At 43.2% G+C, this 16244-nt stretch overlaps 1 protein-coding gene and 1 long non-coding RNA gene across 2 annotated transcripts in view; one reads left to right on the top strand and one right to left on the bottom strand.

Moving 5' to 3' along the window:
- Nucleotides 1–16244, bottom strand: part of LOC138674586 (uncharacterized) — a 434601-nt gene that overhangs the window by 357996 nt on the left and 60361 nt on the right. The window lies entirely within an intron of this gene.
- Nucleotides 4233–9764, top strand: LOC138674239 (uncharacterized). Its single transcript, XR_011320542.1, has 3 exons — nucleotides 4233–4424; nucleotides 7175–7332; nucleotides 9416–9764. It is a non-coding gene; the product is annotated as an uncharacterized lncRNA (long non-coding RNA).

The following is a 16244-nucleotide window of genomic DNA, read 5'->3' as shown; positions in this document are numbered from 1 at the left end:
AAGACATTTCTCAAAGATATCCATAAAAAGTGTTGTTTAAAGTTTGCAACAAGCCACCTGGGAGACACACCAAACATGTGGAAGAAGGTGGTCTGGTCAGATGAAACCAAAATCGAACTTTTTGGCAACAATGCTAAACGATATGTTTGGTGTAAAGGCAACACAGCTCATCATCACCCTGAACACACCATCCCCACTCTCAAACATGGTGGTGGCAGCATCATGGTTTGGGCCTGCTTTTCTTGAGCAGGGACAGAGAAGATGGTTAAAATTGATGGGAAGATGGATGGAGCCAAATACAGGACCATTCTTGAAGAAAACCTGTTGGAGTCTGCAAAAGACCTGAGACTGGGACGGAGATTTGTCTTTCAACAAGACAATGATCCCAAACATAAAGCAAAATCTGCAATGGAATGGTTCACAAATAAACGTATCCAGGTGTAAGGGTATGTGCACACGTTCAGGATTTCTTTCAGAAATTTCCTGACAAAAAACGGACATTTCTGCCAGAAATCCGCAGGCTTTTTTTCGTGTTTTTTGCGCTTTTTTCCCGGAGCTTTCCCAATGCATTAAATAGCAGGAAAAATGCAAAAAATCAGCTAAATTAATAACATGCTGCTTTTTTTACTGCGATGCGAAAAAAAATGCATCATGTGCACAAAAATTGCGGAATGCATTCTAAATGATAGGATGCATATGTATGCGTTTTTACGTGTTTTTATCGCGAAAAACACAAAAGAAAACACAAAAAATCCTGAACGTGTGCACATACCCTTAGAATGGCCAAGTCAAAGTCCAGACCTCAATCCAATCGAGAATCTGTGGAAAGAGCTGAAAACTGCTATTCACAAACGATCTCCATCAAACCTGTTTGCCAAGGAAGAATGGGCAAGAATTTAAGTCTCTAGATGTACAAAACTGATAGAGACATACCCCAAGCCAGGGCCGGCGTCAGCACCCGGCGTACCGGGGCAAGTGTCGGGGCCCTGAACAAATGGGGGGCCCACTCGTTGCCGGGATACCAGGGGGCCCGGGCCGCTCCCCCAGCAGCTTCGGCACTATTTGAGCTCAGCCGTCACTTAAATAAACATGGCCGCGCACAGTGCACTCTGCAGCGATGTCTCTGCTAGTAATGACGTGGCCGGGCAGACACACAAGCAAAGTTAAAGGCGCAGTGTCTGCCTGACCGCATCATTAGCAGCAGACACAGCTGCAGCGTGCACTGTGGGTGGCCCTGTCCGTTTAAGTGACGGCCATCGATCAAGCAGCGCTCCCTCCACAGCCACATGCCAGAGGAGCCTGATGGGTGACAAGCCTGGGGGAGGTGAGTGAGGCTTGTGTCTATCTGTATGTCTGTGTATGCCTGTATGATGTGCATATCTGTGTATATCAGTGTGTTTGACTGTACATATTTATGTATTTTTGTGAATTTGTCTTCAAATATATGTATGTAAATATCTGCGTATTGTATGCGTGCATGTCTGCGTATTGCATGTGTGTGCATGTCTGCATATTGTATGTGTGTGCATGTCTGCGTATTGTGTGTGTGTGCATGTCTGCGTATTGTGTGTGTGTGCATGTCTGAGTACTGTATATGTGTGCATGTCTGCGTATTGTGTGTGTGTGCATGTCTGCGTATTGTGTGTGTGCATGTCTGCGTATTGTGTGTGCATGTCTGCGTATTGTGTGTGTGTGCATGTCTGCGTATTGTGTGTGTGTGCATGTCTGCGTATTGTGTGTGTGTGTGCATGTCTGCGTATTGTGTGTGTGTGTGCATGTCTGCGTATTGTGTGTGTGTGCATGTCTGCGTATTGTGTGTGTGTGTGTGTGTGTGCATGTCTGCGTATTGTGTGTGTGTGCATGTCTGCGTATTGTGTGTGTGTGTGTGCAGGTCTGCGTATTGTGTGTGTGTGCGCATGTCTGCGTATTGTGTGTGTGTGTGCATGTCTGCGTAGTGTGTGTGTGTGCATGTCTGCGTATTGTGTGTGTGCATGTCTGCGTATTGTGTGTGTGTGTGCGTGTCTGCGTATTGTGTGTGTGTGTGTGCACGCCCCCTGAGGAAGGAGCTGGTCTGTGGCTCCGAAACGCACGTTGGGGTGGGCTCTGGGTCCCCCATTGCTGAGTATACCAGGTAATGTGCGTCATACTATTCTGTGATACTTCTTTGCCTTTTGGATATCGGGTCATAGTACCAGTGCTTTGTATATCCTTTGCCCATATTTATGGATTGATGTCCAATATATTTTGAGTATGGTATGCTTCGGCGGTGGGTGGTACCTTGGGCCCTTTTTATGTACTGCCACTTAGTATTGTATTGTCCATACCTGTGCTTTTTTGTACCTGTTTCGATTCATTGTTTTTAATAAAGGTACATTTTTATGGGTATTGTGTGTGTGTGCATGTCTGTGTATTGTGTGTGTGTGCATGTCTGCGTATTGTGTGTGTGTGTGAGTGCACATGTCTGCACACTGTAGATGTGTGTGTATGTCTGCGTATTGTGTGTGTGCATATCTGCCTATGTGAAGGATGAGGGGGAAGGCTAGGCACTATGTAGTTTATCTTTATTCCTCCGCCGTATCTGTGCATCATGAATCGTGGTATGTGGGCCCACTGAGACTCTTTTGCCCGGGGCCCACAAAATCCTGGAGCCGGCCCTGCCCCAAGCGACTTGCAGCTGAAAGCGCAGCAAAAGGTGGCTCAACAAACTATTAAGTTAAAGGGGCTGAATAATATTGCACGCCCCACTTTTCAGTTTTTAAATTTCCACAAAAATGTAAAATAACCAATAAATTTCTTTCAACTTCACAATTGTGTTCCTCTTGTTGATTCTTCACCAAAAATTTACATTTGGTATCTTTATATTTGAAGCAGGATATGTGGGAAAAGGTTGAAAAGTTCCAGGGGGCTGAATACTTTAGCAAGGCACTGTATCGGGTGTTAAAGTTCAAACTGCCTGACCCTCATATCCTCTACTCTCAAGATTTTGCAGAGGCAATACTGCACCCAGTGGATGTACCCGGACAGGTCTACATGTGGGAGCATGAGGTGAATCTCCCTATTTTATTGGGGGATTATCAATAGGGCCCCATTAGACTGTTGGATGATTACAACCGATATCTGTGGGTTCGATTGACTTTAGTCTATTGTATGTGGGGGGCTTTCAGCATACAATGCAAGGTATATAGAGGACTTGTGAGCAGGATATGCCACTCTTAACTAAAGGTATGAGTGTAAATCCCCTTTAATGCTTAAGTAGAATTTTGTTTTGAGAAATCTATTTTTGAAGTATTATTCCCAAGTGCATTGGAGGTGGCACTTCACTTACCAGCTCTGCTGTATATCATCACCCACCGCTGGCCTCTGGTTATTAATTGACAGGTCACTCTTCCCTCAGTGAGCTCCTGATGACATTGTAAGGAGGTTGCTTTCCCTGCTCCTTGCCTGGAACCACTTAGTCAGACAGCTGGGTTGTTGGGGGGAAGACTTTCTGCCCTGGACAGAGGGGACCAGGTGACTGCTGGGAAGAGAGAGGGGTGTGGTCAGAAAAAGAGCAGGAGAGCAGAGAGAGGGCAGCGCGCCAAAAAGAGGGAAGGCTGCAGCATCGTGCTCCCCTAAAGGTAGTGCTCCCCGTGAGGGCACTGAGGCTGAGATACCCACCATAGTGAAGGCTGGATGTGAGAGTGTGGACTTGGCAGCCTCCGTAATCCGAAAAGACGCATCTCCTGACAGTGGCCTGAGTGCGCAGCCCCGGTGACCGCAATGACAAGCCAGAACCCCTGAGAGTGACAAGTAAACTGCTCAGTCTGTGTGTAGCATTGGAACTGCAGAAAGCCGGCCAGCCTGATATACAGAGACTCGCAGCAGATTGGCTGAGTTACTTCCTGCTTTCAGCTTCACTGGAAGAAAAGACTTAACCCCAGAGTCTCCAATGCCCAAGAGACAGAAGAGAGACTTCAGGATCTCAAGCACTGCTGGTGACTGTACCCACGTTGAAATAAGGACCCTCCAGTCAGGACCGCCCTGGATTGATAAGTTACAAGAACATTCGTTAACCGTTGTGATTCTGCTTAACTGTTTCATAGCTTCAGTTAACTTGTTGTGTACTGTTATACTGCTTGCTTTATCTTTATTAACCTCCTGTTTACTCCCTGCGAGGAGAATGTTACTCCTGTTAATAAATCCTTTTTAACAGTTGGTCTGTCTGTTCCGTGGTGACATACTCAACCCTGCACTCTATTACACTATTGCGGGGCTGTACATTGATCTTGCAACATCATCAGTTGTTCACTGTGCAGCTGCTGCCTCTTCTGATGAAACAAGCCTGGGCAATGATGGCACCTGTGCAAAAGAGACAGGTCACTGTGGGAAGAGTGACCTGTAAATGACCCAAGGACGGTGATGGGTGGCAAAGTACAGCAGAGCTGGTGAGTGAAGTGCCTGTCACAATGCTCTTGAGCATAAACCTTCAAAAACAGATTTTTTTAAAAAAATGCCTCAACAAAATTTTACTATAGAGGAATGAATGTAATAAGCATTAGAGGGGATTTACATTTAGTTAGGGGGTTGAATATTCTGCTGACAAGCCCTCTTTCAGTATGCAAATTGAAAGTGTTCTCCCAAAAACAAAGGATCTATTCACTGTCTGTTGGAGTGGTGACATACATGCTCACCTTCAGGCCTCCTGTTGTTGGGATCAGTTACAGGATTCCAAAGAGGTTAAAGAGTCTCACCACCTGCGCACTCTAGTACTTTGCTCTGCCCTCAATGGGGCAGAGAAGAACGCCTGTACAGGAGCGCGATGCTGGGGACCCTGTGTAGATAATGTAGGGTCGTGTCTTCAAGAAGCAAGAAGGAGGATGACGATCATAAGAAGATGGGAGGCACCAAACCAAGAAGAGCGACACTCCTTGGACGGGACTGCCCCGCAGGTGAGTATAATAAAACTTATTTTTCAGTTCTTCCAGGTCGGGTTCGGGGCTTATACAGTGGGGAAAATAAGTATTTGATCCCTTGCTGATTTTGTAAGTTTGGCCACTGACAAAGACATGAACAGTCTAAATTTTAAGGGTAGGTTAATTTTAACATTGAGAGATCAAATATCAAAAATAAAATCCAGAAAATCACATTGTATAAATTATATAAATTTATTTGCATTTTGCAGTGAGAAATAAGTATTTGATACCCTACCAACCATTAAGAGTTCTGGCTCCTACAGACCAGTTAGACGCTCATAATCAACTCGATACCTGCATTAAAGACAGCTGTCTTACATAGTAACCTTTATAAAAGACTCCTGTCCACAGACTCAATTAATCAGTCAGACTAACTTCTACAACATGGGCAAGACCAAACAGCTTTCTAAAGATGTCAGGGACAAGATCTTAGACCTTCACAAAGCTGGAATGGGCTACAAAACCATAAGTAAGAAGCTGGGTGAGAAGGAGACAACTGTTGGTGCAATAGAAAGAAAATGGAGAAATACAAAATGACTAAATGACTGTCAATCAACATTTATCTGGGGCACCATGCAAAATCTCACCTCCTGAGGTATTCTTGATCATGAGGAAGGTGAGAGATCAGCCTTAAACTACACGGGGGGAGGGACTTGTTAATGATCTCAAGGCAGCTGGGACCACAGTCACCAAGAAATCCATTGCTAACACATTACGCCATAAAGGTTTAAAATCCTGCAGTGCCCGCAAGGTCCCCCTGCTCAAGAAAGCACATGTGCAGGCCTGTCTGAAGTTTGCCAATGAACACCTGGATGATTTTGTGAGTGAATGGGAGAAGGTGCTGTGGTCAGATCAGACAAAAATTGATGTCTTTGGCATTAACTCAACTCGCCGTGTTTGAAGGAAGAGAAATGCTGCCTATGACCCAAAGAACACCATCCCCACTGTCAAGTATGGAGGTGGAAACATTATGTTTTGGAAAGGTTTCTCTGCTAAGGGCAGAGGACTACTTCACCGCGTCAATGGGAGAATGGATGGAGCCATGTGCCGTAAAATCCTGAGTGACAGCTTCCTTCCCTCTGCCAGGACATTAAAAATGGGTCGTGGCTGGGTTTTCCAGCAAGACAATGACCCAAAGCATACAGCCAAGGCAATAAAGAAATGGCTCAAAAAGAAAACCATTAAAGTCATAGAGTGGCCTAGCCAGTCTCCAGACCTTAATCCCATAGAAGACTTATGGAGAGAGTTGAAGCTCCGAGTTGCCAAGCGACAGCCTCAAAATCTTAATGATTTAGACATGATCTGCAAAGAGGAGTGGACCAAAATTCCTCCTGACGTGCACAAACCTCATCATCAACTATAAAAAACATTTGACTGCTGTGCTTACCAACAAAGGTTTTGCCACCAAGTATTAAGTCTTGCTTGCCAGATTGATCAAATACTTATTTCTTACTGCAAAATGCAAATACATTTGTATAATTTATACAATGTAATTTTCTGGATTTTATTTTTGATATTCTTTCTCTTAGTGTTAAAACTAGCCTAACCATAAAATGTTAGACTGTTCATGTATTTGTTAGTGGGCAAACTTGCAATATCAGCAAGGAATCAAATACTTATTTCCCCCACTGCATACAGCATTATAAAATGCTCTGTATAAGCCCTGAATGGTGATGGCCGTATCTTTTATAGGCCAAAACTGCTGACAGGTTCCCTCTAAGGAAAATATATGAAAAACATATTAAGACTACTAGAAAACTTCTTCATTTCTTGGAAACTTTTTTGGAATCCCAATTTCATGAGGTATAAACTTTGCAAATCTCAGGGGCTGCTCACACAGGATGTGCAGCAATCCTGTTTAGGATGGTAACACACTAGAAACATTACACAGATTCATATGAGATAGCTGAGTGGCATGTAGCATTAAATCATCAGTAATGTATTTAACCCATTTTAAGAACATATAGCTAATATTGTGCACAAGTATTTATATTTTCTTGATACATTCATTTGTAATCCTTTTATCCAAGAGACACAACTCTCAATAAGAATGAGATTTTTTTTCTTACAACCTGCCAAACTGTATTCCTTCATGCAGCTGCTGTCTCATTTTCTACACCTACAGATCTGTAGAGTAAAGAGCTCTTGGAACGATCGGCTGATAAGTGATATCACATACGCTTATTGATTTATCTCTTTTCTCATACAAATTATCTTTGCAGACTTTCTGGATTATTGCCGTTCAAATAATTAATGGATTAATGCTATTCACATAATAAAACTTCAAAAGTTATACATAATCTAATACACCCAAATGTATCGTGCAGACGAATGGCTGAGAGGCACGGAAAATGGAGCTGGACATTCCGAGAACAGATATGTGAGTATTGACCAAGAAAGAGTAATAGACATATACTATTTGTATTGAATGACACCACAATTGATACTGAAGTTTCCATTTATGCCTTTCTTTGCTCTTTGTTTTTTGTTTTGAAAGGAGTGTCAGCTCCTTACTGCTTATTAAATCAATCAAGAAAGGAGTCATAGTCAACAAAGAAAACTTTTAATTGATGTGCAATATTAAAACATAAGGGCCTAGTGGGCAGTCGAAAGGCTGCCAAGTGTCTGAACCTTCCTCCGTACACCCTGCCCCACCACAAAGCCAACTAGGTCATAATTAACTGTTCCATCATTCTTTTATGCTACTTTCTTCTATACTGAAATCTTTGTGCATAATTTTGGCACTAAAAAGGGTGTCGTAGAAGAATATTGGGCCAAGTCAATTAGACCAAGACCATCAGACTCGGGACCGCCAACTGGGCACTGGTAGATTCATGTGTATAGATTAAAATTAGATTTCTTACCTATTAAACCTCTCTCAAAGATTACAAAGTTCTATTTACACTTCTGTTAAAGGACCCTACCCAGCACATTTATTGGTTCAATGGGCCAAAGTGTAAAGAGGTCCTGTCATCAGACTGCCCATTATGACGTAACCAAATAAAGTGGAAGATATGGAAGAATTAAACTAATTATCTTTATATTTCATCCTCTGTTACAAGTAAACAACAAGCAGAGCACTCAGAGCAAGCCATGTGACTGCTAAACATGCTGCTCATTGTAGGCTGAATCAGGACTATACTGCCTGAAAAGGGGACATCTCTTCTCTGAGATCTGTCCGGCACCATATGGCATAATCACGACCCCATGGGCATGATTGATATCCTCTTCACTTCCCATGTCATTGAAAAAGCGCTTGAATCTTGTGCAAGCAAAAGACATAATTTCTCCCTGAACATACAAAAGGCTCAAGACTCACTAGCCTTCCTCTATGCTCTCACAATTTCTGGCAGTCGCTGCTACACAAACTGGAGTAGCCCCAAATGATCTGGAATCTGGATGCATCATGTGGACCTCTCCACAATTAGCTTCTCCGATCTTTCCTTACCTTTAATTCATGGAAATGATACACTTCTCCTGGTATATGTGGCAAACAAGTCACCCCTTCCACTGCTGCCGTATTTTTACCACTAGTGGCAGATTTATGCTTCCAGTGCCACTTTTGCCTTATGGCTGGCCAGTCTTCTATGCATTGGTCAATAATGGCCCCTCCAGTAGCCTAACCTCACTCATATCTCCATTTTAGACTGTTTTAGAATGCTCAACTTGTATCTGTGATATGCCTTTTTGTGACTCACTCTGAATGACAGAAAGAATCAGACTAATATACCTGACCATCTCACAAACCCAGTCTGCACCAATTCACACTGCCCATTCATGCTCCATACTCAACAACAACTTTTAATGTCTTCCCTCGGCCTCTGGATTGTGCAGTTACTCAAGGATTCAACAAATATCTTACAAAACTTAAAAATGAGAAAACATGCCTAACAAAGGCGAGAGCTAACATGGCAGAACAAAATATACAAATTAATTTTTGATAGGAGGCGATCCGTCTCAACATTTTAGCAACATATTTGATTACAGGGTGATAAAAATCCACTGCCACCTTCTGGAAAGATAACTTTTGCAAAGTGACATCTACAAAACGTTGTCAGTCTAATACGATGCTTAGTGGCCAGAATGAATGCTGCAAAATATTTGGACCCTTTTACTAATATGGAAACGTGGAACAAAAATAAATAAAACTCGATGTAAACAACAAATCAGTTTCAAATAACACATTAAAAAAGATCTGTATTCATACAAAACCATACGTGCTTGATCTATAGTAGCAAAAACTCAGTAAAAGTCCATTGTCAACATTCTCTACAATGTGCAGCTCTTTATCTTCCTCTTTGATAGTTACACCTGTATTTAATTATCCATATCTGGATGTTTATTTGCTCATAAATAGTGATAAAGTTATGCTAATGACAGTAATATAATTACACAACATTATTCATCCTTTGTATAGCTTTGACTTTGGACCTCGTTAATCTGATTTTCTGTATTTTCAACAGATGCTTCCAATGGAAGAGCCATTCCATTCACTTTATATTGTGCAATTTGGAGTGATCGGTTAACCCCTTAGTGACAGAGCCAATTTGGTACTTAATGACCAGGCCAATTTTTGCAATTCTGACCACTGTCACTTTATGAGGTTATAACTCTGGAACGCTTCAACGGATCCCGCTGATTCTGAGAATGTTTTTTCGTGACATATTGTACTTCATGTTAGTGGTAACATTTCTTCGATATTACTTGCGATTATTTATGAAAAAAACGGAAATATGGCGAAAATTTTTAAAATTTTGCAATTTTCAAACTTTGTATTTTTATGCCCTTAAATCAGAGAGATATGTCAAGAAAAATAGTTAATAAAAAACATTTCCCACATGTCTACTTTACATCAGCACAATTTTGGAAACAAAATTTATTTTTGTTAGGGAGTTATAAGGGTTAAAAGTTGACCAGCAATTTCTCATTTTTATAACACCATTTTTTTTTAGGGACCACATCACATTTGAAGTCATTTTGAGGGGTCTATATGATAGAAAATAATGAAGTGTGACACCATTCTAAAAACTACACCCCTCAAGGTTCTCAAAACCACATTCAAGAAGTTTATTAACCCTTTACGTGCTTCACAGGAACTGAAACAATGTGGAAGGAAAAAATGAACATTTAACTTTTTTTTGCAAACATCTTAAATCAGAACCATTTTTTTTATTTTCACAAGTGTAAAAACAGAAATGTAACCATAAATTTTGTTATGCAATTTCTTCTGAATACGCCAATACCCCATATGTGGGGGTAAACAACTTTTTGGGCGCACCGCAGAACTTAGAAGTGAAGGAGCGCCGTTTGACTTTTTCAATGCAGAATTGGCTGGAATTGAGATCGGACGCCATGTCACGTTTAGAGAGCCCCTGATGTGCCTAAACAGTGGAAACTCCCCACAAGTGACACCATTTTGGAAACTAGACCCCTTAAGGAACTTATCTAGATGTGTGGTGAGCACTTTGAACCCCCATGTGCTTCACAGAAGTTTATAATGTAGAGCCGTGAAAAAAAAATCGCATTTTTTCTACAAAAATTTTCTTTTTGCCCACAAATTTTTATTTTCACAAGGGTAACAGGAGAAATTAGACCACAAAAGTTGTTGAGCAATTTCTCCTGAGTACGCTGATACCCAATATGTGGGGGTAAACCACTGTTAGGGCGCACCGCAGAGCTTGGAAGAGAAGGAGTGCCGTTTTACTTTTTCAATGTAGAATTGGCTGGAATTGAGATTGGACGCCATGTCGCGTTTGGAGAGCCCCTGATGTGCCGAAACAGTGGAAACCCCCCACAAGTGACACCATTTTGGAAACTAGACCCCTTAAGGAACTTATCTAGATGTGTGGCGAGCACTTTGAACCCCCATGTGCTTCACAGAAGTTTATAACGTAGAGCCGTGAAAAAAAAAATTGCATTTTTTCTACAAAAATGATCTTTTTGCCCACAAATTTTTATTTTCACAAGGGTAACAGGAGAAATTAGACCACAAAAGTTGTTGTGCAATTTCTCCTGAGTACGTCGATACCCAACATGTGGGGGTAAACCACTGTTTGGGCGCACCGCAGAGCTTGGAAGAGAAAGAGTGCCGTTTTACTTTTTCAATGTAGAATTGGCTGGAATTGAGATCGGATGCCATGTCGCGTTTGGAGAGCCCCTGATGTGCCTAAACAGTAGAAATCCCCCACAAGTGACCCCATTTTGGAAACTAGACCCCCCATGGAACTTATCTAGATGTGTGGTGAGAACCTTGAATGCCCAAGTGCTTCACAGAAGTTTATAATGCAGAGCCGTGAAAATAAAAAATATTTTTTTTTCCACAAAAAAGATTTTTTAGCCCCCAAATTTTTATTTTCACAAGGGTAACAAGAGAAATTGGACCCCAAAAGTTGTTGTCCAATTTGTCCTGAGTGTGCTGGTACCCCATATGTGGGGGTAAACCACTGTTTGGGCGCACGGCAGAGCTCGGAAGGAAGGAGCGCCGTTTTGGAATGCAGACTTTGATGGAATGGTCTGCGGGTATTATGTTGCGTTTGCCGAGCCCCTGATGTACCTAACTAGTAGAAACCCTCCACAAGTGACCCCATTTTGGAAACTAGACCCCCCAAGGAACTTATCTAGATGTGTGGTGAGAACTTTGAATGCCCAAGTGCTTCACAGAAGTTTAGAATGCAGAGTCGTGAAAATAAAAAATATATTTTTTTTCCACAAAAAAGATATTGTAGCCCCCAAGTTTTTATTTTCACAAGGGTAACAGGAGAAATTGGACTGCAATAGTTGTTGTCCAATTTATCCCGAGTACACTGATGCACCATATGTGGGGGTAAACCACTGTTTGGGCGCACGGCAGAGCTCGGAAGGGAAGGAGCGCCTATTTGGAATGCAAACTTTGATAGAATGGTCTGTGGGCATTATGTTGCGATTGCAGAGCCCCTGATGTACCTAAACTGTAGTAACCCCCCACAAGTGACCCCATTTTGGAAACTAGACCCCCCAAGGAACTTATCTAGATCTGTGGTGAGAACTTTGAATGCCCAAGTGCTTCACAGAAGTTTAGAATGCAGAGTCGTGAAAATAAAAAATATTTTTTTTTTCACAAAAAAGATATTGTAGCCCCCAAGTTTTTATTTTCTCAAGGGTAACAGGAGAAATTGGACTGCAATAGTTGTTGTCCAATTTATCCCGAGTACGCTGATGCGCCATATGTGGGGGTAAACCACTGTTTCGGCGCACGGCAGAGCTCGGAAGGGAAGGAGCGCCTTTTTGGAATGCAGACTTTGATAGAATGGTCTGTGGGCATTATGTTGCGATTGCAGAGCTTCTGATATACCTTAACTGTAGTAACCCCCCACAAGTGACCCCATTTTGGAAACTAGACCCCCCAAGGAACTTATCTAGATGTGTGGTGAGAACTTTGAATGCCCAAGTGCTTCACAGAAGTTTAGAATGCAGAGTCGTGAAAATAAAAAATATTTTTTTTTTCACAAAAAAGATATTGTAGCCCCCAAGTTTTTATTTTCACAAGGGTAACAAGAGAAATTGGACCCCAGAAGTTGTTGTCCAATTTATCCCAAGTACGCTGATGCCCCATATGTGGGGGTAACCCACTGTTTGGGCGCACGGCAGAGCTCAGAAGGGAGGGAGCACCATTTGACTTTTTGAGCGCAAAATTGGCTGTCGTGTTTGGAGACCCCCTGATGTACCTAAACAGTCGAAACCCCCCAATTCTAGCTCCAACCCTAACCCCAACACACCCCTAACCCTAATCCCAACCTGATCCATAATCCTAATCACTAATAATAACCATAATCACAACCCTTACCCCAAAACAACCCTAATGTCAACCCTAACCATAACCCTAATCAAAACCCTAAATCCAACATACCCCTAATCCTAATCTCAACCCTAACCTCAAACCTAACCCTAATCCCAATACACCCCTAATCACAACCCTAACCTTAACCCTAATCCCAAACCTAACCCTAATCCCAAGCGTAACCCTAATGCCAACCCTAACCCTAATACCAACCCTAATCCAAACCCTAACCCTAATCCCAGCTCTAACCCTAACTTTAGCCCCAACCCTAGCCCTAACTTTAGCCCCAACCCTAACCCTAGCCCTAAGGCTACTTTCACACTTGCGTCGTTTGGCATTCCGTCGCAATCCGTCGTTTTGGACAAGAAACGGATCCTGCAAATGTGCCCGCAGGATGCGTTTTTTGCCCATAGACTTGTATTGCCGACGGATCGTGACGGATGGCCACACGTCGCGTCCGTCGTGCACTGGATCAGTTGTGTTTTGGCGGACCGTCGGCACAAAAAAAGTTCAATGAAACGTTTTTTTTGTACGTCGCATCCGCCATTTCTGACCGCGCATGCGTGGCCGTAACTCCGCCCCCTCCTCCCCAGGACATAGATTGGGCAGCGGATGCGTTGAAAAACTACAGCTGCTGCCCACGTTGTGCACAATTTTCACAACGTGCGTCGGTATGTCGGGCCGACGCATTGCGACGGCCCCGTACCGACGTAAGTGTGAAAGAAGCCTAACCCTAAATTTAGCCCCAAACCTAACCCTAAATTTAGCCCCAACCCTAGCCCTAACCCTAGCTCTAACCCTAGCCCTAACCCTAACCCTACCCCTAACCTAACCCTACCCCTAACCCTACCCCTAACCCTACCCCTAACCCTACCCCTAACCCTAACCCTACCCCTAACCCTACCCCTAACCCTACCCCTAACCCTAACCTAACCCTTCCCCTAACCCTAACCCTACCCCTAGCCCTACCCCTAAACCCTAACCTAACTCTACCCCTAACCCTACCCCTACCCCTAACCCTAACCCTAACCCTACCCCTAACCCTAACCCTACCCCTAACCCTAATTTTAGCCCCAACTGCTGTTCTCCTGCCGGCCGGCAGATGGAGACAGATGGCGGGCGCACTGGGCATGCGTCCGCCATGTTCTTCTGCCGGCGGCCAGGAGGAGCAGCAAGAGGATCCAGGGACACAGGTGAGTATTGTAGGGTCCCCGAATCCCCCTATTTCTCTGTCCTCTGATGTGCGATCACATCAGAGGACAGAGAATTACACTTTACTTTTTTTTTTTTTTTTTGCGGTCGCCGGTAAACAGTTAATTACCGGCGATCGCAAAACAGGGGTCGGTAAAACCGACCCGATCATGCTCTTTGGGGTCTCGGCTACCCCCGGCAGCCGATACCCCAAAGATTCTCCTGGTGCCGGCCGGCGGGCGCACTGCGCATGCGCCCGCCATTTTGAAGATGGCGGCGCCCACCGGGAGACACGAGGAGCATCGGGGGAGCTAGGTGAGTATTGGGGGGCCACCTAGGACCCCTTTTCTCTGTCCTCCGATGTGCGATCACATCGGAGGACAGAGAAATTAAAGAGATCGCGTTTTTTTTTTTGTTTTTTTTTGCGATCGCCGGTAAACGGTTAATTACCGGCGATTGCAAATGCGGGGTGGGTTAAAAACCCCCCGAATCATGTTCTCTGGGGTCTCGGCTACCCCCGGCAGCTGAGACCCCGGAGAAAATCGGCCTCTGGGGGGCGCTATTGACTTTTTCCACAGCGCCGTTAATTAACGGCGCTGTGGTTTAAGTACCCTTAGCGGCCGCCATTAAAAGGCGTATCGGTGGTCGCTAAGGGGTTAAATAAAATAAGATTACTTAGCCTTTTCTCCAGGAAATGCAAAATACATACTATATGACTGATGAAAAGATAAGATGGCTACAATAAAAAAAATCAGCTCAATAGTATTTACTGATATATATGTCTGTAAAGCGCTGTGGAATTAAAGGCGCTATATAAATGAGTAAAATAAATAAATAAATATAAAAAACAATTACCGTATACAAAATTATTTTGCTGTATGAAAATATTGATTAATAATCACAGCAAAACTGTGGAAAATTTGCAACAAAAATGTATAACTGTGACTTTCACAAAATATTAACCAACAACAAAGGACTGAGTCACAACTACTCCTGGCTCTACAACCTTCCACCAACTCTATGACAACAACTGCAACCAGTGAAAAAAGGTATATTGTCTTGTCTAAACAAACTACAATTCTTTAGGCAGTCTCCTAGTCAGCTATCCCTACTAAATAAACTACAGGTCCTTCTCAAAAAATTAGCATATAGTGTTAAATTTCATTATTTACCATAATATAATGATTACAATTAAACTTTCATATATTATAGATTCATTATCCACCAACTGAAATTTGTCAGGTCTTTTATTGTTTTAATACTGATGATTTTGGCATACAACTCCTGATAACCCAAAAAACCTGTCTCAATAAATTAGCATATTTCACCCATCCAATCAAATAAAAGTGTTTTTTAATAACAAACAAAAAAACCAACAAATAATAATGTTCAGTTATGCACTCAATACTTGCTCGGGAATCCTTTGGCAGAAATGACTGCTTCAATGCGGCGTGGCATGGAGGCAATCAGCCTGTGACACTGCTGAGATGTTATGGAGGCCCAGGATGCTTCAATAGCGGCCTTAAGCTCATCCAGAGTGTTGGGTCTTGCGTCTCTCAACTTTCTCTTCACAATATCCCACAGATTCTCTATGGGGTTCAGGTCAGGAGAGTTGGCAGGCCAATTGAGCACAGTAATACCATGGTCAGTAAACCATTTACCAGTGGTTTTGGCACTGTGAGCAGGTGCCAGGTCGTGCTGAAAAATGAAATCTTCATCTCCATAAAGCATTTCAGCCGATGGAAGCATGAAGTGCTCCAAAATCTCCTGATAGCTAGCTGCATTGACCCTGCCCTTGATTAAACACAGTGGACCAACACCAGCAGCTGACATGGCACCCCACACCATCACTGACTGTGGGTACTTGACACTGGACTTCAGGCATTTTGGCATTTCCTTCTCCCCAGTCTTCCTCCAGACTCTGGCACCTTGATTTCCGAATGACATGCAAAATTTGCTTTCATCAGAAAAAAGTACTTGGGACCACTTAGCAACAGTCCAGTGCTGCCTCTCTGTAGCTCAAAAGTGGCTTTACCTGGGGAATGCGGCACCTGTAGCCCATTTCCTGCACACGCCTGTGCACGGTGGCTCTGGATGTTTCCACACCAGACTCAGTCCACTGCTTCCTCAGGTTCCCCAAGGTCTGGAATCGGTCCTTCTCCACAATCTTCCTCAGGGTCCGGTCTCCTCTTCTCGTTGTACAGCGTTTTCTGCCACATTGTTTCCTTCCAACAGACTTACCATTGAGGTGCCTTGATACAGCACTCTGGGAACAGCCTATTTGT

This window comes from Ranitomeya imitator, chromosome 4 (genome assembly GCF_032444005.1).
Source record: "Ranitomeya imitator isolate aRanImi1 chromosome 4, aRanImi1.pri, whole genome shotgun sequence".
Classification (NCBI taxonomy): Eukaryota; Metazoa; Chordata; class Amphibia; order Anura; family Dendrobatidae; genus Ranitomeya; species Ranitomeya imitator.
The sequence above is the reverse complement of the archived record's forward strand: the minus strand, read 5'-3'. Positions and strand labels throughout refer to the sequence as shown.